Source organism: Dermacentor andersoni, chromosome 3 (assembly GCF_023375885.2).
Source record: "Dermacentor andersoni chromosome 3, qqDerAnde1_hic_scaffold, whole genome shotgun sequence".
Lineage (NCBI taxonomy): Eukaryota > Metazoa > Arthropoda > Arachnida > Ixodida > Ixodidae > Dermacentor > Dermacentor andersoni.
In genome coordinates, this window is record NC_092816.1 from 228399847 (window position 1) to 228418263 (window position 18417).

Sequence of the window (18417 nt, forward strand, 5' to 3'; positions counted from 1 at the left end):
ACAAGAACAGAAAACTCAAGGGAAAGGATAAAGCACCATTTAACACTTAGTATTGCTACAGCCCATCCCCCTTCTTTTATTTTGTCTGGTCGTGCTACATCTTTTTACTATATATAGGCATGAACTTAGCTCATGTTCCCAATCAGTGTCCAATTTTTATATACACTATGTGCTGGTTCAAAGAGGTTCGAAACACTGCAATGGAAACTTCAAGTAGAAAAGGTGCCTGCAATAAAAAAAAAAGCTGTGCTGCAACCATCTCGGCAACATCTTGTCCCTTTAATAAAAATTGTGCTTCCATATTAACTTGAGCGCTCCAGTTTGGAGTAAAGTGCCAGTGCACTTATGAATAATGAATCAATTCTCAAAGAGCATGTGCAGTCCAGCCAAAAGCAGGGGCAAGAATCCGCATTGCGCTCTTGCATTGAAGGTGAATAACACGTACCATAATGGCGAATGTGCTTTAGTAAGCTTCCCTGCAATATGAATTTGTAATGTACAAAGAATTGTCAATGAAGCTTACCACGAGTACAGATGCACTTGCAAATTATGTCACAATTGAAAATAATGAGCACAGTGTAAACCTATGTGCCCTTTCCACACTTAGTATGCTTTACTGCACAATGCTTATTTACACCCCTGTATTGCGGTGTAGCAAGCTACAAAAGAAACTTTGCATAATTAGGCTTTTTAGGATTATCTCTCTCGCAATACACTAATATTTCGCGGTGAAGCCTAAGCAACGTACTGCGGTGAAGCATACTAAAAGTGAAAAGGGGCCATTGTCACTGGACATAAGAGTTCTTTAATCATACACTCACGAAGCCGCCGCCTCTCAGGTCGCCTAAGTGGACATACTATGCTCGCTGATAGTGGCCCCCTCCCACTTTTAGTATGCTTCACCGCGTAACTAAAATGTACTGCGGCGAAGAAGCCGTACATTTGTGTTGAGTGAATAAACAAATGGTTTTTACAACAGTACAGAAATAAACGCGCACCACGCATCAGTCTACCACACGGAAGAGCGTCGCAACATACGGTAGCTGATTCACACAGGCCATGTAGCCCACTTATCATTCGTAAACGGTATTATGGGTAATTCAATATTTAATCACATATGTGTTTGTTTACGTTTGCACTCCTTGCGTAATAAGACTCCCAGAACTTCCACAATATAGAAAGTAACTTACAATACACAAACGCAAAGAACACTATATGTCTCGTTTTCAACTCGGCCGTCATGCAAATGACATATAGCGCGGAAAAACGTGAAAATGGTGTGTGTTTATAGAGTCGTAAACTTCATACTAGGCAAGGAGCTAGCACACCACAGTCCCGCGACAGCCGCTAATGAGACCAAGACGGGAACACATGTCTGTGAACGCGCAAACGGAGCCCCTAAGCCACTCTGCTCCTCCGCTGCACGGCTGCCCCACTCGTTTCAAGCACAGCACACCAAACACACATTCAGCGCTGAACAGTGGGCGGTCGACGCAGTTGCATTTACACGACTTGCAGCGAGCAGCACATCCCTCGATGTCCGTTAAAAGCAAAGTCGGACACGGCGACGCCACATCGCGGTTCGCAGAACTTCGCTGCCGAGGCGCTAGGCCACTTCGATATTTCAATTGTCACCACCGCCGCCGGGGTTCTCAATAAAGCACGGGTCACACAACGCAGATTCTGTAGTGCCAGAGCTCATCGAGGCCAAAGCCGCACTGCCGCACCGCCACTACTCACGGCTTTCCGCCAAGTAACACAGAACCTACAACCAACACACAAGCAACGCACGCACGATTACACGCTGAACGTGCGGTCCAGAGAACGATCACGCCCAAGAGTCCGACGATGATAGTGATCTAAGGAAAGGAAGGACGCTTGATTCTGCAACCTGTGAGGGAGCACGGCGAAGCGTCATCAGGGGAGAGGGAGTGGGAAGTGAAAGATGATAGAGAAAGAGGGAGGATGTGGCCTAATAGACTCCACTATGCGCGACAGGTGGCAGTCCTCAGTAAAGTTGTCAGCGTTGTAGCGGGCGCTTATAGGGTGTCTATTCCCGTGGAACATATAAACTCCAGCAGGCTTCGCAGCGCAGGGAGCTGTGGACACACTGGGAACAGCAGGTCAGTCTCTGTGGCCGCTGGAAGGCCGTGGCGTCTATAGGTGTTGATCACTGTGGAGCGTTCCTGCGCCAAGGATGGGCAAGCACAGAGAAGGTGCTCCAGAGTCTCGGGGTCCCCGCACCTCTTGCAGGCAGGCGACGCGGCGCGGCCCTTGGCGTACAGCCGGGCCGCAGTCCAGGTGCAGCCAGTCCGCAAGCGCAGGAGTGTGGAACGGTCTCTTCCGGAGAGGCCGTTCTCTGGAAGTGGCTTGGGGGCCCTGCCACTAGCCACTCGGGGGTCCGTGTGAATGGAGGTGAGCAGGCACCGTAGCCGATGTCTCGTGTAGTCCGAAGCCGCTACCGCTCTGGTAACCGGGACTACATCATATGATGGGCAGCTTTGGCGTAGGTATCCGCCTCCTCGTTACCGGCTACCCCGACATGTGAGGGCAGCCAGTGGAAGGATATTGGGATTCCGGCGGTGGCTAGAGCCGTTAACTTGGCAAGCAGCAGCACCACTGTAAGTCCTGCCCGCCGTTGGTTGACGAGGGCCTGGAGCGCTGGCTTGGAGTCGCACACCACCGCCACCGGCTGCTGGGGAAGGTGCTCAGCAAGGAAGTCGGCAGCCAGGTGCAGCCCCGCGAGCTCAGCTGCAGTAGAGCTTGCTGCAAACGGGAGCCTACACTGCCTGTGAATCCGACGAACACGCCACGGATTCACAGGCAGTGTAGGCTCCCGTTTGCAGCAAGCTCTCGCTCGGCGCCAGCATCGTGCCTTCTCAAAAATCGTTAAACTTTGCTGTCCCTAGGCACCTAGGATCAAGTCACGTGAGGGATTTTTGTACGACAAATAGACGCACGCCCCGCAGCATCTCGGTCGTGGGTCCGTTATACAGTTGTGCGTCATTCTAAGCCGTTCTGTACATTTATACTAGATATTAACTGGAGTCATTTAGCTGTGCTGATGCTGTTTGCCGCGTGTTTTGCATGAGTGGTTAGTGACATCGGCTGTATGGCAGCAGCATTGGCAGCAGCACTTGCGGCTGGTGGAATGCGGGCGTAAACGAGTTTCCTTACCTTTGCAGACCACCCAACCATTCACCCAAGCGGCGTCACGTACCCGTCCTGCCTGCACCGCTGGAGCGCGCGTTTCTGACCTGTTCAACGAAGCTGGTCTATCCGTGGCTACTTCGCGTGCGTAACCAACGTCACCTTCGGACCATCGCCTTGAGATAGCCTGCTGATAGGACAGGGCTTCAAAAAGTGGTGCTGGCGTCTGTCCGGTTTCATTTGGCAGCAGCACTTGCGGCTGGTGGAATGCGGGCGTAAACGAGTTTCCTTAATTACCTTTGCAGACCATCCAACGTTCACCCAATCATTCACCCAAGCGGCGTCACGTACCCGTCCTGCCTCCACCGCTGCAGCGCGCGTTTCTGACCTGTTCAACGAAGCTGGTCTATCCGTGGCTACTGCGCGTGCGTAACCAACGTCACCTGCGGACCATCGCCTTGAGATAGCCTGCTGATAGGACAGGGCTTCAAAAAGTGGTGCTGGCGTCTGTCCGGTTCCATTTGGCAGCAGCACTTGCGGCTGGTGGAATGCGGGCGTAAACGAGTTTCCTTACCTTTGCAGGTTGGTGGTGTTTCTTTTTTAATTTTTGCTTTTTTTTGCCGCAACTGCTGCTGCCAGTGTTTTGACCTGCCTGAGTGATACCTTGTATCTCTTACGATGCCAACTGTTGCTAAACTAGGTAAGAGAGTTCAGTTGCTTGAGGCTTGGTCTGAAGCCAAACTCGAAGAAGTAGTTGAAAAACTGCTTGAAAAAACGAAACAGAGGATTTCATCAACTCAGCCTGAAATTCTTGAAATGAAGGCCGAAATCCATAGCCTGGTCTCAAGTGTCGAAATGCTGAATTCTCTTGTCGAGAAAGTGAAGTCAGAGAATGAGCGCCTAAGAACTGTTAATGGAACTCTGCAATCACAGAATGAAACCTTCACTGCAAAAGTGTCGGAACATGAGCAGTACTCTAGGTTAAACAACGTTGAATTGAAGAACATTCCGTGTACACAGGGAGAGGACTGCGCGGCAATTATAAAAATGGCTGCGGCTTAGCTAAGGTTAAGCCCAGGATGCGAAGCATACTAGCCTTTATTTTAGTTGTTGAACCACTGTTTAGCCTGGTGAACTGCTGTTGCTTGGCTATATTTGGTTCGGCTAGTAGAAGAAACAACTCATGCGTTATTCTGCTTCGCCTTCAAGAGTGGAACGCGACAGCGTTCCCGTCGACCCGCCTAGGGGTGTAAGACAATGGGCTACGGCGCAGCGACTACGCGCCCCGCATTGGACGCGGTGAGCGTCGAGCAACGCAGCGTTCGGCGCGGCAACGAAATGTGCGCCTGAGCAAGCGACGCACGCCTGAGCCTTAGAAACAGCTCGTTTCTAAGGCAACACCGCATTCACTAGAGGCGCTTTTGTACCGCTTCGAAGCATCGTACTCGTGGCTCAGTGGTAGCGTCTCCGTCTCACACTCCGGAGACCCTGGTTCGATTCCCACCCAGCCCACCTTGCAAGAGTTGAGCCAAAGCCACCTAGAAAAAAATTGAAGGCTTATCAAGTCCTTAGCGTTTGGAGGCATATTGACCGCATACACGCCCGGCGCATAGACGCTGGCGCGGTTGCGGGCACAGAGACTGACGCGACAGCGGGCGCGCGCCGCTTCATCCCTGGCGTGACGTCACATATCACGTGATGCAGCGATGGTGGCGCCGCCGCCGCGTCGCGCGCGACGGCGCGAACCGAAGCGTGGAGGCCTCCGCCGGGCGACGTCCGACGGCGCGATATGAGGCCCCATCTGCAGCCGGTGTGACGTCATCACGTGACGTCACAACATGTGATCTCACTTCAGGGTCAATGGTGGCCACCGCCGGGAGGCGACCGACGGCGCGATATGAAGCTCCATCTGCAGCCGGTATGACGTCGTCACGTGACGTCATGTCACGTGACCTACTTGAAGGTCAATTGTGGCCACCGCCGGGCGTCGCGCGAAGGCCCGAAACCTACATTAATATGCTTCGCATAAAAGCGCAGCTGCTTATATACCGCCGCGACGGCGCGAGTTGGAGCCCCGTTTCTCCTCTGTCGTGACGTCACGTGGTATTGAAGGCGACACCGCCGCGCCTGAGGAGCTGGGTTGAGCTTCTAGTAATATGCTTCGCATAAAAGCTGTAGGGGCAAAAATTGATTGTCCCATCACGGATGGTGACATTGATGTTCCAGGGAAGGTTGGAACAGCTGAGAAAAATGTCATTGCCCGCTTTTGCTCACGAGCTAAGAAGCAAGATTTCGTCGCTAAGGCACAAAAGGCTAGATTGCACACTAATGACCTCGGCTTTGGTGGATCGCAAAGTCGCCCAGTTTACGTAAACGACCACCTGACGCTGGAAAATAAAAGGTTGTTCGCTAAAGCGTTGAAGTTAAAGCGGGAACGTGGATGGATGTATCTGTGGACGGATAATGGCCACATCAAGACGAGAAAGTCGGCTGACAGCCGAGTATTCCGCATCTCAAAGGACGCAGACCTTCCCGTGTTTAGCCAGGCAACCTAATTTATCTCTGGTAATCAACTATTGTAGGCTAAACTTCATAACACTTTAACATGTATTACTTGACAACACGTCTTCAATGTTTTTTTGAAGGCCCAGGTTTATCGGCTATCCACTTTAATGCACGCAGTCTCGGAAAACATTTTGACGACATTCATGCTTACCTAGCATCCCTTGACCACCACTTTTCCTTCATCTGTGTGTCTGAGACGTGGCTATCACCTGACGATAAAAACTTATGCTGTTTACCGCAATACTCACCAGAGTACTGTCACCGACAATCAAACCATCATGGTGGTTCTGCTATTTTCGTATCATCTTCTATAAAATATAAACGTCGGAATGACCTCTCCCTCCTAGCTGACAACACTGAATCTGTTTGGCTTGAAATTGATGACGAACATATTCAAACTGATGCTGAAAAAACCATCTTAGCTTGCATATATCGCTCGCCATCATCGTCAGTCTCAGAGTTCTGCTCTGCACTATACGAAAGCCTAGATAAGATATCCTGCGAAAGAAAAAACGTTGTTATTATGGGAGACATCAACATTAACCTTCTGGATGAATCCAATCAGAAAGCGGTTGAATACTCGAATTGCTTTGCAGGTTTTGGTTATGAGCAGCTGCTCACAGTGCCAACAAGATGTATCGCAGGTGGCTCAAGCACGCTTATTGATCATATTTTATCTAACTACATATCATGTGATGAGTTTGGCGTAATAACACTCGACATTACAGACCACTATCCCATCTTTTGTCGCTTGTCTCATGCCTCACCACGTGCTGAGCGTTCTTTCCAAAAGTCCTTGTTTAACAAAGTTCAATTCATAGATTTCATCTCTTCTTTTGACTGGTCGACGATAAAATTGAATCAGACGCTGAGCTAGCTTTTGTACGCTTTTCATCTGTAATACAGCAATGTGTGCATGATAACTACTTTTGTTCGATGTAACAAGAAGTATCCAGCACCCCACAACCCGTGGCTCACAGATGCTTTGCTAGTATACATGCGCAAGAAAGAGAATATGTACAAGAAAATTAAACGTCGCCTATTTAACTTCAGATTGCAGAAGCGATATGCTTGCTACAAAAATGTCCTAAACAAATTGTTGAAAGATGCCAAAAAGAAGTATTATGAAATAAAATTAATGAAGCTGAAGGTATCGCTAAACAGTGGAAGCTCATAAACTCTTTTTTTGAACAGAAACTTTTTTTTTAGACTCGCCAATAAGTGAGATTTCAAGCTCTAGCAGTACGTATCGAAATCCATCAGACATCGCAAATGAATTTAATAATTTCTTTTCCGATAATAAGCCCCTTCCTACCAGTCCTATAACAACACCCCAGAGACAACCACAATCTTTTTTTTATATATCCTACCATTCCGGATGAAATATACAATGTCATACAACAACTAAAGCTAACAAGTGCAGGTCTTGATGAAATACAACCAGTGCACCTAAAATATGTTGCTGATATCGTTGCTGACCCATTTTCTTATGTAATTAACCTTTTATTTAAATGCGGTGTATTTCCATCTAAACTTAAGAAAGCCAAAATAGTCCCTGTATTTAAAGAAGGTGATAGAGGGTTGATTTCTAACTATCGCCCTGTTGCTATATTACCCGTGTTCAGCAAAATTATAGAGAAATGTTTTGAAAAGCGCCTAAGTATCTAACAAAATTTGACATTCTTTGTACCACGCAGTTTGGCTTTCGTGCAGGTTACTCTACTAATCTTGCGCTTCTTTCATTCACTGATCGAATTAAACACCACATTGACGAAGGTAAATATGCAGGAGCAGTGTTTATTGACCTCACCAAAGCGTTTGATTCACATCTTCATAATATTTTAATTACTAAATTAAACGCAATCGGTGTTGTGGGACCGGTGCTGGCTTTTGTTCGCTATTATTTAACTAATAGACAACAGGCTGTTAGCATTTCTAATCACCTTTCTAACTTCAAATTAATTGATAGGGGAGTTCCTCAGAAGTCTATACTAGGCCCATTACTCTTCACTATTTACATTAATGACTTAACTGCCCATCTTTCACATTGTGAACCTTATCTCTATGCGGACGACACTACGATTCCAACTGCTGACACCGATATTAATAGCCTAACTTCTAAGCTCAATACCGATTTGGAAAACATTATTCGTTGGTGTCGCCACAATTCTTTAGAAATCAGCCCTAGTAAAACAGTCTTCAGGCTATTTTACCCCACTCAAAAGAAAGTAATAAATATTCCGACCATAGCTATTGATAGTTATCCCATCAAACCTTCTAGTCATTGTCGTTTTTTGGGGGTTGTCCTCGATTCCAACTCAAAGTACACTACCCATATTTCACACCTAAAGCAAAAAATTGGATATGGTATCCGGATTCTTATAAAAGCACGTCCATACTTTAGACTACCAACCTTGCTTTCTCTTTATCATGCATTCATTCACAGTCACTTCACCTACTGCATTGCGACTTGGGGCAACACATATAGCTCTCGCTTTGTTCCTTTACAATACGTCCAGAACCAGGCCATCCGCATTATTACTTTCCAGTCACCCCGATGTAGTGCATCTGCTCTTTTGCAAGAGCATCGCATTCTCACAATTCATAAACTATTTCAATTAAACATGGCAATCCTTGTCTATAATTTCCTTCATTCAAACATTCCCCAAATAATCTTTAACACTGAACAACTTGCTAATCATAATAATACTCGATTTGCATTAGCTAACAACTTCTTATTACCTAAAATCGGAACTAATTTTGGCAAATTCATTTCTTCATTCACAGCGATGTCTTACTGGAACTGTATTCCAACGGACATAAAGCTGTCTCCTAGTATAGGCAGCTTTAAAAAGCATTTATTTACATATTTACTTATCTTGTGAATGCTGTAATGTAATTTAACATGTTCCGATTGCTTCATTATGGGTAAACCATTATATTTCTAACATTTCACATTTCACCATTTCACCAACATTTCATCATATCTGTCCAATTGTTTCTTTGTGTCAGTTATTGTTGGAACACTGCCTCTAGGCTACATTTCACTTCCCATGTTTTGTTTTGTTTTCAATTCAGTACATGATGTAATTCTGTACAGTGTTATGCCATGTTTTTAGTTTACTTGTTTTCTTGCATTAATACATGTTAGCAATTCTACCTCTTTGCTGTATTTGCATTAACCTGAATTATTTTGTTACTTTTATTTGTTCAAAGCTCAATTCTGTGTACTATCAAATAATGTTCTGGTTCCTTTGCTGCGTTTGCTGTGACCTAACTTGTTTTGATCTTTCTAATTAGAACAGGAGGTCCCCCTACAGCCTTGAGCTTTGGTACCTCCTTCTGTATATCTTGTTACTGTGATTTTATTTTGTGAGTGAATAAATAAATAAATTCTTCTTCTTCTTCTTCTTCTATTGCGTGTTTTCGCCGACGGCTTACTACCACAATGGCGGTATCTGCGTTCGCCGCCTTCGTGTCTCGGTGCAACTTTGTACGTCGCACGTTTTGATAACACTTTTTCCGGTAAGTGAAATACATTGCACTTCGTTTTTTGTGAACAATGTGAATATTTTTAGGTGTTACCAGCGACAATTCTTGATAGATGGGCTATTCTGCCCTGCGAGTTTTCGTCATTACTTTTATACGAGGGTTCTGCTTGTGTTCAGCCGTTCAGCACTACCGCGCTCCACGACTTCCGCAACATCAGTCAGAACTTTGCCCTGCTTGTTAGTCTTTGTGGTTCACGTAGCATGACCCAACCGAAAGGGAGTGCATTCGAAGACGACGTGCTGGCTGTAATGCTGAACTAGACTGAACTCTCCCTATTTTGTGTCCTTTTGTTCTTGCGTGTGCGCACGTGTGTGTCAGTGACTATGCAGTTTGTAGCGTTCCCACAATACAGCAAAACAAAAATATAACTGCCATGTTTACTTCATCTATACAATTCCAAATTAAATCGTCTGCTGATGTACAAATTTCACTTGTGTTTTGTTCTAAATAAGCAGCAAAACCTTTAACCTAGTAGGTGCTTCATCTGGGAGTGAAATCACGACAGCTTGGCATTTATTAATGAATGGCTGTGACTGGGTCACCTTATTTGTAATTGCAAATCTGCCTTTCAACTGACTTGATGCTATCTTATTTTGTTCCTTTCACTCTATAGACGGCTGGACATCCTTCTTGTACCTTGGTGCTAGCTGGATGATGGGACCTCATCATGGTCAGTGTAAGCCAATGTACTGTACCCTCTCTGCCCTCCCAGTGCTTTTTATATGGGTTAAGGCCAGGGAGTGCTTCGTGGTAAAATAGCTAGTTGGTGTCTCACAAACGGGCATTCTTTTGCACTGGTCCACTATAAGCTGCCACTATTATAACCAATTTCTCAGTGCCAGTGTACATACACAGTTCTACTTATAATTAGTTTCCCTAAGCCTTACAAAATGTACCTGTAGGTAGTCATTGCTATGTAAGAACTAAAAAATTAACTCTGTTGTGTCATACAAGTATTCCATACCATGAGTAAAAATTTGCTACAACAGTGTACATTACACCTTGCTTCCCTAATGCACAAATGTATTCAAGCCAGTATTTGATCAATTTGGTATTCTAAATGTTTTCTGTGTGATTTAGTTTCTTTACAGGAATTTACTGTACAGCATCAGCAAGCAGTCTAATTTAAGATTTATGTGTGCTGTAAAAGGTGTGCTTTGCCGCTAGAATTGATAACACATGGGCCGAGGCTTCCATACAAGGACAAACTTCAATTTCACTCTACCACCATCAGCACTTGGCTGGCGCTTGCAAAATGAATCGCATCAGGTAGCTTGTGCCAGACTGTTTTTTAACCTTATTGTGAGGAGATCACAAAGTGATGTGTGGAGGCGCCTGTGTCTGAGATACAGATTGCGCTGCAACAAGTGTGCGTGTAGAACCAACATGATGCTGAGGGTTCCAGCAGTTTGCAGAGGTGCTTTTAAAATTTTGTCATAACTGCAATTTTACCTGTGCTGTTTTTTATCACCTATTTCAATAATATCATTGGAGGTGTTATCAGAATTTAGCAATCAATTTGCCCTAGCCCATTAGCCAGCCTGCCACATTTGCCTTTTCGCTAGGTGGGCAATTATTCAGCATGGACTTGAATACACCTTTTTGTGTGCAGTGGCTTCTCAATTGCAAGTCAACATAGATGCTCAGAATTACCCGAGGCTATAGATTCACTGATGAATTTGCTACCTATACGAATCACTTTGCACTTTCTCGCGCAAGCAGCATGTTAACACTTCCAAGACAGTGGGCAATGTTATCGTTTCATCACATCATGAGACACTTTCAATTTTGTATGACGCATCATCCAAGGTGTTGCATCATTTGTGTGAGGTATTGCCCTAAGCCAATTAGGGTCACATGAAAATATATCAACAAAAGTGATTGATCCAGCTGGGAGTGTTGCTTTGGAACACTACTTTATCACCACTCCTCCTTTGCATGCTACCTGCTTACTCTGTACTGTGTCATGGTTAAGTTTGAAAGAAAGGCAACAGCTAGGCAGTGCAAGATGCCAAACTTGCTTTTAGTTCAACAATATAAAACGCTATTTAACTTTTCAATTAAGTTAGTACATCATTTACCTGCAGTGTGAATTACTGTTTTAAGCTGATGATATTTTGCAGGAAGCTTCTCAGACTTGTTTGACAGGTTAAGTGGCTTTTTAGCCACAAAACACCATATAATAATTTAAAGGCTGACTTTGACTCTGCTATGCAACTTATAATGACTATATGGCAGGAACAAGGTCTCAGAGTTGTGGCGCTCGCCAACACTCCCAGGGTTCTACTAGAACACATAAATACCCAAGAAAGTGGATGGGGAAACGACGCCGCAGTAGCTCAATTGGTAGAGCATAGCACGCGAAATGCGAAGGTTGTGGGTTCGGTTCCCACCTGAGGCAAGGTGTATTTTCATCCACTTTAATTTCCATTAATTTATCGCGTCTTTATTTCATTTATTAAGCACAAGTAATTTCTCATACGTTGTCCTTGGTGTCAGTGTTTGTTGGCTTCTTATGATAGGAAATATACTAGTCATTTTAAACATCATTGCATACATACCTTAAGATACCCGTAATTTAAGAGCAAGGAGTGCTTAAATTTATTTTTAATGTGAGTCAAACTTCTTACTTAGCACATATTGCTAATTGAAGTTCCAATTTCAATATTCCCATTTCCTCCCTCGCCTTTTTTTCCCTCTTCTGTGCAGGTATTGCTTGCCTATGTCTACAAGAACAGTCACGCGTGGCCTGTGACAGCAAGCTTTTGTGGGCAGCAAGTGCTCCCCTACGAAGGATGGCCTGCTCTGGCAGCGGCGGCAATCATCTTCAAGATTTATCCACGATCACCTTTGCTGCTATTTGTCACTCTTGTTAACTACAATTTCTGCATCTTTTCTAATTCATTAGGTAATAAAGTATGAGTATGTGACATGGTGTGAAATTGATGTCTTGCTGAATTTTCAATCGCAATCATCTTTTATGCATGAAAAGCTCATCGTACAGTTTATGAAAAAAAACCCAGCATATTATGATTTATCTTTCAGTTCTGGTAACATGCAACGTACAAGGAATTCACTAATGGATGGTATGCCGAAGAACTGGCCATTATTTCTTCGTGATGCTGTGCAAGCATGTGGCGTTACCTTACAAGAGGCGCCCACAAAGTAAGTTACAATTTACTTTTAAATGAAGCATGGACATCAGAAAAAATATATTTATATTGCCAGTTAGAGTGTTTTGCAAAGTGTTTTTTTAGATTGTACTATCCTTTATTTCTTAACTCGTTGCAGCACAGTGTTCTGTTTCGTATACTGGTGTAAGGCTATTGTACCCCCCTGTAGCTGAAACGAGGATGTAATTTTTGCCTGAACTGCAGCATCGCTGACAAAATTTTTCTTTGCTAGAAACTATTTTAATTTGGTGAAGACCCAGCAGGGCGAAGTTTTGTCAATAATGACGTGTTTCATGCAAAGATGTTCTTGTTTAAGTCAATGGGTGAACATTGGAATGATATCAGCATACAATACAGATCTTGTTTTATTTGCAATAATTCTGACAGGCGGTATTCAATTGATTGGTCTAATTAAAAAAACACTAATTGACCAATGAGGCTGTACTACACTATTCCCATGGTTCACATCTGAAAAAACTACCTGTGCATCACTCTATCCGACAATATAAACTTTCTTTTCTGATGTTCATACCTTGTTTAAAATAAGTTGTAACTGTGGGCAAACGTCGTGCTACTGTAACAGCTGCCACAAAAATTTGAGGGAATGTATAATAAAAGTCTTCATTTGTTCTTGTCAAGCTGTCCATTAGCCAACCTTTAGCATAACGTTAGTAGGGCTTACTGAAGTACTTCTAGACGTCCATGGCTACAAAATGTCTTGATCAAGACAGCTACTAGGCTTTTGAATTAGCCGTTCAAGACATCTTTTAGACATCAAATAGCTGCTTGCGTGTTTCGTGGGAAATTGCACCGCTGCCAACACTACATGCCAGCAGTTAAGTAGAATGTAATGCTACTGCAATAAAAACCCTGCATCACTAGGTGACGCCACCAACCTAAAGTGTCTCATTTTCCCACATTTTATTTATTTTATAGTTGGTTTTAGTTTTCTTGAAATCTATTTTCTTATTTGGCCGAAGCATATTACTTGCCTGTTAGAAAGGTACGGTGCAAGTTCAGCTCAAGTTTATGCTTCCGGTTAGAATGGCTGATTATTTCTTTTTTATACAGTTGAATTAGTATGCAATTTTCTTGAATGTAGCATTAATTATGTGGTTCAAATGACTCCTTTGCCTATTAATATTTTGACCTCATGAGCCACTATATTTAACACCTAATGAGGAGATGACTCTGGCTGCTAAACAAGTCTTACATTTTTATATTTAGCTAAAGGCGATTGCAGTTGCTTATTGTAGGTATGGAAATGGAGCATGCTTTTTATTCTGTTTACTTACAGAAGGCTGCGTCAATGTGATTGGAGTTAATGCTGTCTGCAAATGACCAGCCTCAGTATGAAAGCTGTGTTGTCTGCAGTTTACTCCATTTTTCCCCATATAACCCCAAACCCCAATTACAATACCTTGGATGTATACAACAACCCAGGCATATAACCTGTACAAATAAATGCCTATAATATTCAAATCTTAGCAAAAACAGTGTCCATTTATGGATTTATGGATGCACGACTCATCCATGCCGAATCTTCAGCCACCGGCTCTGTTCTTCACCTCTTCATTGGTGCTGATAATCTTCAGCTTCAACAACGCTGAAAAGAACCGTCATCAAGCGCAGTTGAGTTTTGCTTTGCCAGCACCCCACCCACTGTTTACTATTTACCAACACAGCAAAAAGTGCAAAACAGTGCCTCGAAAAAAAGAGCAGAATGGCAGACCACGAAAGAAAGGTACATGGCGAGTGGGGAGAGGGTGAAGTTCCCTAGGAGGTTACGAAATGAAATGTCGGAGCTCTTTGCATGAGGTGCGGCTTCATGAGAAAGCACACCGCGCTGCCGTGATGCCACACTTTAAAGGAACCACGAAACAATTTTGACGATTGTGTGCAAACATGCTGTGTTGTTAAGGTAGGTCAAAGGTAGCCCTGCGTAAAGCGTTTAGTTTATAAGGTTTCAAAAAGTTGCATTGCTAATAATCACAGCGGAGTCACTCCATGGGTTTTCAGCTGCCCCTACCCTCGTAACGTAGCATGGGCGAGTGATGTAACTTGGTGTGTGTTCTGACTGGCTACCCATGTTACGTCATCGGGAATGCTTGAAACCTGCTGCTGCATTAAGCTTATTCTTACTAGCATACATGTGCATAATAATTTGTGCACCCTTATATATAAGTACACAAATTCAATAGAGCTAGACGTTCTTTCAAACCAATGGCTGCCTTCCAACTGACAATGTGCATCGTCTCCTATAGCTCTGGCAATGGCATCCGATGAGACATAAGTGGAGGGGTTCTCACACAAAAATAGGAGCAGCGGTATCTTCTTTGGCAGCAGAAACAGGAATGGTACCAGCACTGTATTATACTCGTTTGCACTGCAGGGAGTAAACTGCAGCACATAGAAGCCATGAGCGCTGCACTTCAAGGTCAACATTAACCTCCTTGGTCATCACGGCGATTAACCAGTTTTGAAAAGAAAGGCGCATCTAGCGGTAACTGCATTCATCAGAGAGCGAAGCTTTGTAAATTTTTTGCCTAGAGGTAGCACAAAAATATCCTAATGAGCCGGGATCCAGAAAAAGAATGTTGCGAAGGCAGTTGAATGTGCTTTATGATGGGTCATGATGAGTGGGCGCGAGACCATCACTGTCAACATGTCTCACACTCCGCGCTTTTGCGCATTACAGGTGTTCCTGCCGCTTTTCCTGCTGTCAACCACAGCCTTGCCTCCTGGTGAACCCGAATGCCCTTCCAGCCCGATACCATTGACGTCGCTCTGCTATCAACCGCACTACCCCTACCGTACTGCTCCGCTCGTCATCTCCGCCTACTGCGCATCATCCAAGTCTACGATGACGTCACCAACCACAGTCGATATAAGAAGGCGCCAGTGCGACAGTTTCTTCAGTGGGCGCGGGACCATCACTGTCAACATGTCTCACACTCCGCGCTTTTGCGCATTACAGGTCTTCCTGCCGCTTTTCCTGCTGTCAACCACAGCCTTGCCTCCTGGTGAACCCGAATGCCCTTCCAGCCCGATACCATTGACGTCGCTCTGCTATCAACCGCACTACCCCTACCGTACTGCTCCGCTCGTCATCTCCGCCTACTGCGCATCATCCAAGTCTACGATGACGTCACCAACCACAGTCGATATAAGAAGGCGCCAGTGCGACAGTTTCTTCAGTGGGCGCGAGACCATCACTGTCAACATGTCTCACACTCCGCGCTTTTGCGCATTACAGGTGTTCCAGCCGCTTTTCCTGCTGTCAACCACAGCCTTGCCTCCTGGTGAACCCGAATGCCCTTCCAGCCCGATACCATTGACGCCGCTCTGCTATCAACCGCACTACCCCTACCGTACTGCTCCGCTCGTCATCTCCGCCTACTGCGCATCATCCAAGTCTACGATGACGTCACCAACCACAGTCGATATAAGAAGGCGCCAGTGCGACAGTTTCTTCAGTGGGCGCGAGACCATCACTGTCAACATGTCTCACACTCCGCGCTTTTGCGCATTACAGGTGTTCCAGCCGCTTTTCCTGCTGTCAACCACAGCCTTGCCTCCTGGTGAACCCGAATGCCCTTCCAGCCCGATACCATTGACGCCGCTCTGCTATCAACCGCACTACCCCTACCGTACTGCTCCGCTCGTCATCTCCGCCTACTGCGCATCATCCAAGTCTACGATGACGTCACCAACCACAGTCGATATAAGAAGGCGCCAGTGCGACAGTTTCTTCAGTGGGCGCGAGACCATCACTGTCAACATGTCTCACACTCCGCGCTTTTGCGCATTACAGGTGTTCCAGCCGCTTTTCCTGCTGTCAACCACAGCCTTGCCTCCTGGTGAACCCGAATGCCCTTCCAGCCCGATACCATTGACGCCGCTCTGCTATCAACCGCACTACCCCTACCGTACTGCTCCGCTCGTCATCTCCGCCTACTGCGCATCATCCAAGTCTACGATGACGTCACCAACCACAGTCGATATAAGAAGGCGCCAGTGCGACAGTTTCTTCAGTGGGCGCGAGACCATCACTGTCAACATGTCTCACACTCCGCGCTTTTGCGCATTACAGGTGTTCCTGCCGCTTTTCCTGCTGTGAACCACAGCCTTGCCTCCTGGTGAACCCGAATGCCCTTCCAGCCCGATACCATTGACGCCGCTCTGCTATCAACCGCACTACCCCTACCGTACTGCTCCGCTCGTCATCTCCGCCTACTGCGCATCATCCAAGTCTACGATGACGTCACCAACCACAGTCGATATAAGAAGGCGCCAGTGCGACAGTTTCTTCAGTGGGCGCGGGACCATCACTGTCAACATGTCTCACACTCCGCGCTTTTGCGCATTACAGGTCTTCCTGCCGCTTTTCCTGCTGTCAACCACAGCCTTGCCTCCTGGTGAACCCGAATGCCCTTCCAGCCCGATACCATTGACGCCGCTCTGCTATCAACCGCACTACCCCTACCGTACTGCTCCGCTCGTCATCTCCGCCTACTGCGCATCATCCAAGTCTACGATGACGTCACCAACCACAGTCGATATAAGAATGCGCCAGTGCGACAGTTTCTTCAGTGGGCGCGGGACCATCACTGTCAACATGTCTCACACTCCGCGCTTTTGCGCATTACAGGTCTTCCTGCCGCTTTTCCTGCTGTCAACCACAGCCTTGCCTCCTGGTGAACCCGAATGCCCTTCCAGCCCGATACCATTGACGCCGCTCTGCTATCAACCGCACTACCCCTACCGTACTGCTCCGCTCGTCATCTCCGCCTACTGCGCATCATCCAAGTCTACGATGACGTCACCAACCACAGTCGATATAAGAAGGCGCCAGTGCGACAGTTTCTTCAGTGGGCGCGGGACCATCACTGTCAACATGTCTCACACTCCGCGCTTTTGCGCATTACAGGTCTTCCTGCCGCTTTTCCTGCTGTCAACCACAGCCTTGCCTCCTGGTGAACCCGAATGCCCTTCCAGCCCGATACCATTGACGCCGCTCTGCTATCAACCGCACTACCCCTACCGTACTGCTCCGCTCGTCATCTCGCCTACTGCGCATCATCCAAGTCTACGATGACGTCACCAACCACAGTCGATATAAGAATGCGCCAGTGCGACAGTTTCTTCAGTGGGCGCGGGACCATCACTGTCAACATGTCTCGCACTCCGCGCTTTTGCGCATTACAGGTCTTCCTGCCGCTTTTCCTGCTGTCAACCACAGCCTTGCCTCCTGGTGAACCCGAATGCCCTTCCAGCCCGATACCATTGACGCCGCTCTGCTATCAACCGTACTACCCCTACCGTACTGCTCCGCTCGTCATCTCCGCCTACTGCGCATCCTCCAAGTCTACGATGACGTCACCAACCACAGTCGACATAAGAATGCGCCAGTGCGACAGTTTCTTCAGTGGGCGCGGGACCATCACTGTCAACATGTCTCACACTCCGCGCTTTTGCGCATTACAGGTCTTCCTGCCGCTTTTCCTGCTGTCAACCACAGCCTTGCCTCCTGGTGAACCCGAATGCCCTTCCAGCCCGATACCATTGACGCCGCTCTGCTATCAACCGCACTACCCCTACCGTACTGCTCCGCTCGTCATCTCCGCCTACTGCGCATCATCCAAGTCTACGATGACGTCACCAACCACAGTCGATATAAGAAGGCGCCAGTGCGACAGTTTCTTCAGTGGGCGCGGGACCATCACTGTCAACATGTTTCACACTCCGCGCTTTTGCGCATTACAGGTGTGTAACGTTTTTTCCATGTATGCCAAAAGGAGCGACGACCGTTTCCTATTATTGTTCCCGCGCCCACGAGTGCTCCGTGATATTGCTGTTGATTGTTTTTCAATGAGTGTTTTATTACTATGCTCTGGAGATATTGAGTCGAACCCAGGTCCCCCGACTCGTTCTCAGTCCTTGGCTGAACTGCAGTCCTTGCCCGACGAGCCAGGCG

At 46.3% G+C, this 18417-nt stretch overlaps 1 long non-coding RNA gene across 1 annotated transcript; it reads left to right on the forward strand.

The window, feature by feature from the left end:
* The first annotated feature begins 5281 nt into the window (after window positions 1–5281).
* Window positions 5282–12203, forward strand: LOC140216844 (uncharacterized). Its single transcript, XR_011893552.1, has 3 exons — window positions 5282–9240; window positions 9881–9943; window positions 11977–12203. It is a non-coding gene; the product is annotated as an uncharacterized lncRNA (long non-coding RNA).
* Window positions 12204–18417: the final 6214 nt, after the last annotated feature.